Genomic DNA, 5,716 nt, shown 5'->3' on the forward strand with positions numbered 1-5,716 from the left:
TCATCTGTCATTATACTGAGAGCGTAAACAACTATAATAAAGAATGAATATCTAGTAACTCGTGTATACTTATTTATCACAATTATAATTATTTTGTACAATCCTAGCGTTTCTTCTCGTTGATGAAAATTAGAAATGTCCTTGCGCAAAACAAACTACTCAGCAGCAGAGTTCAAACATTCTATGCAATTATATCTTTCCTATTGCTTTGAAATTATTCTCGCTATAAATATTTCTAATATTTCTTTCTTAATAAGTGCAGTTGAGACTATTCCTCATATACTTTTTATTATCTTCCCCTTTTATAGTCTGCATCCACTACTTGCATTGATATTCAAAATAGATTAGGAAATTATTTTGTCAGTATTGTACAGGGGCCGGCCGCTGTGGCCGAGCCGTTCTAGGCGCTTCAGTCTGGAACGGCGCTGCTGTATGGTCGTAGGTTCGAATCCTGCTTCGGGCATGGCTGTGTGTGATGTCCTTAGGTTAGTTAGGTTTACGTAGTTCTAAGTCTACGGGACTGATGACCTCAGATGTTAAGTCCCATAGTGCTTAGAGCCATTTGAACCATTGTACAGGGTAAAACGACGAAGTCGGAAACCTTGGAGTTTATTTTTGTAAATAACACGTTCTTTATTTCTTAAAATGCCAGAGTAATCGATCAATGCCATTCATAAATGTCCGTGTGCCCCAAAAGAATTAGCCAACACTGGCGGCCAATCATAATGTGCTAATGTGCTACAGCACTCTTTAAGTATCACGTTAAAATTATGCCATTTCTCTTCGAAAATGAACTGGTATGCAAATGAAATGGACGAGAACATGTTTTTTAGTGCTCGCTGCATGATACATAGAAACAAGTGTCGAGTGCTGCAGCGATGGCCAGCCACGCTGTGATCAGCTGAGAAGGACCGCAGCTGTCTGTGTTCGACTGCGTGTGCTCTGATGTCATGACATCCCTCCTGGTATTATGAGTGCTATAATGCTCACAGCACCACGTCAATATTTTTCTTCAAAAATGCGTGTAAAGTATTGTGCAAGTCTAGAGCATAAGAGATTCTTGAGGAACACTTGATATAATGGTGCTATGCGCACTAATAGGCAGTTCCTCAGTTCGGGTTAGATTCCCACTGCTACCATAATTCTTTTTTTCAGTTTATTTTATTCCTCACAATATTAAACGATTAGTTATAAAATTTAAATATATTTAAACCATTGAATTCGTATACTTAAAATTAATATATTCAATTTAGCGATTTAGTCACGATTACTACCCTTGTGAGCCAAAAGGCTATTGATGTGTGTGGTGTCACCGCTAGACACCACACTTGCTAGGTGGTAGCTTTAAATCAGCCGCGGTCCATTAGTACATGTCGGACCCGCGTGTCGCCACTGAGTGATCGCAGACCGAGCGCCACCACACGGCAGGTCTCGAGAGACTGACTAGCACTCGCCCCAGTTGTACGACGACGTTGCTAGCGACTACACTGACGAAGCCTTTCTCTCATTTGCCGAGAGACAGTTAGAATAGCCTTCAGCTAAGTTAATGGCTACGACCTAGCAAGGCGCCATTAACCATTTGTAACTTGCATGTACCTCAAGATAGAGTCTCACTTGTATCATCCAGAATGCTGTATACCAAAGGACAATATAAAAGTTAAGTGTTCTAGTAGCTACGTTCTTTTCTTTATCACATTCATTACGAATCCTGTTCCAGACTTAACGCCAGACGGCGTGAGTTGACGCGTGCCCTTTCGGCTACTTCACTGTGGACTGGCTGCCTTAACAGTCCACTACATTGGCGACGAGTCTAAAAAGGGACTTTAGCGTTCGTATTGTATTAATTTGCTTGTGTCATGGCTTCGCCACATTCTCCAGATGTACTGTCCGAATTTTATCGCTTGCAGAATCAGCAGACGCAGGCGTTATTGAATGCCCTGGGACAGCTCGTCCAGGGTCAACGTGCGCTGCAAAACGATGCGGCCGCCGCCGCTTCATCGCTACCGCAGCCACAACCAGCACTTGCACCGCCGTTTCGTCCGTTTACGGCGGAAGAAGAGTCTTGGACAGAATGGTCCCGACAATTTGGATTTCATCTCGCCGCCTACAGAATTCAAGGTAATGAGCGGCAGCCGTTTTTGCTTTCGTGTGTAGGTGTGTCCACCTACCGTGTGATAGTGAAATTGTTTCCCCGACGCGACGTAGCAACTCTGTCTTACGAAGAAATTTTGTCTGCTTTAGATGCCTATTTCAAAGAAACAGTTAATGTAGTTGCAAAACGGTATACGTTCTTCCGTACAAAACGTACGGCCGGTCCAACTAATCGGGAGAGGGTTGCAACTTTGCAAGGACTTACTAGGGAGTGTGCATTTGAATGTGACTGTGGCCTCCCTTATTCAGATACTATGGTGCGTGACGCAATTGCACAGAACGTTTCAGATGTTCGCATAAGGGAACAGATTTTGAAACTCGTTAATCCCTCCCTTCAACAAGTGATAGACATATTGGATAGGGAGGACACACTTGACTTTGCTCAGGAATCATTTGCAACTTCGCCAGCCGTGTGTCACATTAACCGGCCCGCCGGGCCCGCTGCACGGAACGCTAACCTGCCCTCGCGCACGTCCGCGCAGCTGCGGCCTAGCTCGCAACCACGTGTGCCGCGTAAGCAAGCACATGCAGTGCTAAAGTCATGCCCGCGGTGTGCAACTAGACATTCGCGTGAGAATTGCCCGTCACGCCAGGCTATTTGCTTTTTCTGTAATAAGAAAGGACATGTTCAAAGTGTTTGCCAGAAAAAGCTCAGATCAGACAATCACAACCATTCCAGGCCCTTTGCTTCGCGCCAGAATCGAATCAAGGACACACAGGCTCGTGAACCTTTGCCCATGGACATTCATGTCGTTCGTGCCACTCTGCCCAGTGTTCCTCTCGCTAACAGTGACTGTGTTCGTCCCACAAAAAGTGTGCGTCGACGTCGACGGAAGTCCCGTCACGTCGCGCGTGATTCTGTTCCAGTGTCTGTTCAAGTTGCACAAAACAGTCGCTCTTGTCGTCAGCAGGACAATAAACTTTTTGTAGATTTGGACTTTGCCGGACAAGTGATACCGTTCCAGCTCGATACCGGAGCTGCAGTTTCATTGCTCAATCACGCCACGTACAAACAACTGGGCGCACCTCCGTTGCGTGCCGCAAATGTTCAGCTCAAGAGTTATTCCGGACAAGCTATCCCTGTGTTAGGACAGTGCACTCTTCTTGCTACATACAAGGAACAAACAAAACTTGTGTCATTTTACGTTCTTCGTTCTTCTACTGCGGTGAACTTGTTTGGTTTAGATTTATTTCAATTGTTTAACTTGTCTATCGTAAATCAGGTCCTATCAGTGAACCAGACTGTGCCTTCAGCCAGTGTTTCTAGTCTATGTGACGAATTTGCAGACATTTTTGCACCGGGCCTTGGTTGCGCTGAGAACTATGAAGCACATTTGGAACTGAAAGTCAACGCGCAACCGAAATTTTTCAAAGCGCGCAATGTTCCACACGCATTGCGTGATGAGGTCGCCAGAACGTTAAACGATTTAGAATCGCAAGGTGTAATTGAACGTGTGCAGGCTTCTCTCTGGGCATCACCCTTAGTTATTTTGCAAAAACCTTCCGGAAAATTGAGACTTTGCGTGGACTTCAAGGCAACTGTGAATCCACAACTTGTGACTGCTACTTTTCCTTTGCCCCGCCCGGAAGATCTTTTTGACAAACTGTGCCCGGGAACGTATTTTTCAAAGTTGGACCTCGCAGATGCGTACTTGCAAATACCGGTGGACGAAGAATCCCAGCGCGTATTGGTGGTTAACACGCATCTTGGATTGTACCGATTCAAAAGACTGCCATTCGGGTGTGCATCCGCCCCTGCTTTGTTTCAGCAATATTTACAAACTGTTTGTGCGTCGGTCCCTACTGCTGCGAACTATCTGGACGATATTGTGATCTCCGGAAAGACAGCAGAGGAACATTTAGAAAATCTGCGAACATTATTTCAGGTCTTGCGACAAAATGGTCTTCGCTTGCGGAAGGACAAATGTGTGTTTTTTGCTCGTGACTTACCATATTTGGGACATGTCATCAATGCCCAAGGCATACATCCGAGTCCAGAGCACCTCCGTGCCATACAGGAGTTGCCTTCGCCACAGAATGTGAAGCAGCTACAGAGTGTGTTGGGAAAAATTAATTACTACCATAAATATGTTCCCCATGCCTCTTCAATTTCAGCTCCGCTTCATCGCTTATGCCGTAAAGGTGTTCCGTTCGTCTGGACGACGGAATGCGACCGCGCCTTTCGCCAGTTGAAATCGGCGTTGCTTTCTAATACTTGCCTTACGCCATTCGATCCCCAGAAACCACTTTTGTTGATGGTAGATGCATCGGATTTCGGGATCGGTGCTGTGCTTGCGTACAAAGATGGTTCGCATGATCGCCCTATTGCCTTTGCGTCCAAATTGTTCTTGTCAGCGCAACGGAATTATTCACAAATAGAGAAAGAAGCTTTGGCTCTCGTATTTGGTGTTACAAAGTTTCATGATTTCTTGTATGGTCGTCACTTTACCATCATCACAGACCACAAACCTTTGACATCGCTTTTTCATCCGTACAAGCCTGTACCTCCACATACAGCGCAGAAATTCATTCGCTGGTCTATTTTTCTCTCGCAGTACCGCTACGATATCTTGTATCGGTCCACTGCTAAGCACGGCAACGCTGATGCGTTGTCCCATTTGCCTGTTGCTGAGGATAAAGCATTCGATTCTTCCGAACTTGCTTGCATGTTCATTGATTCGGAAACCGATGATGTGGTCGAATCGTTTCCGATTGATTTTCGTCGTATAGCTACAGCCACAGCTGCTGACCCTGTCCTTGCTACTGTTTTGCGTTTTGTTGCTACGCAATGGCCCTTGTCAAAGTCGCGGATCGAGGATCCGTTGGTTCGCCGATTTTTTGCTCACAAGGAGAGACTTTTTGTACGACTTGGTGTTTTGTTGTTGCGTTCTGATAATGATCAGTCCAGAGTAGTGGTCCCACGTTCGTTACGGTCCTCTGTCTTACGGCTCCTTCACCAAGGACATTGGGGTATAGTGCGCACGAAACAACTTGCTCGTCAGCACTGTACTTGGTTCGGAATCGATGCTGCAATTACGAATATGTGCTCTTCTTGCATGGCGTGTGCCGAACAACAGTCCGCACCACCGCGGAAATTCTTTGCATGGCCGAAAGCCACTTCCCCTTGGCAACGCTTGCACATAGATTTTGCCGGTCCATTCTGAAATGCTCGATGGTTGGTTGTTGTCGATTCCTTCAGTAATTTTCCATTTGTTGTCCGGATGTCTTCCACGACGTCATCAGCCACCATACAAGCGTTATCCGCTATTTTTTGCGTTGAAGGTCTTCCGCAGACTATTGTTTCCGACAATGGCCCACAATTCATGTCCGCAGAATTTCAGTCCTTCTGCAAGGCCAATGGTATTCAACATCTGACATCCGCGCCGTTTTCGCCTCAGTCGAACGGTGCCGCTGAACGATTGGTCCGGACTTTCAAGTCACAGATGTTGAAGTTGAAAGAGTCGCATTCTCGGGAGGATGCGTTGTTGCTCTTTTTGTCTTCGTATCGCTCTCAGCCCCGCCATGGTCGCTCGCCGGCTGAGTTGCTCCATGGTCGTCCTCATCG

The sequence above is a fragment of the Schistocerca nitens genome, chromosome 3, assembly GCF_023898315.1.
Source record: "Schistocerca nitens isolate TAMUIC-IGC-003100 chromosome 3, iqSchNite1.1, whole genome shotgun sequence".
NCBI lineage: Eukaryota > Metazoa > Arthropoda > Insecta > Orthoptera > Acrididae > Schistocerca > Schistocerca nitens.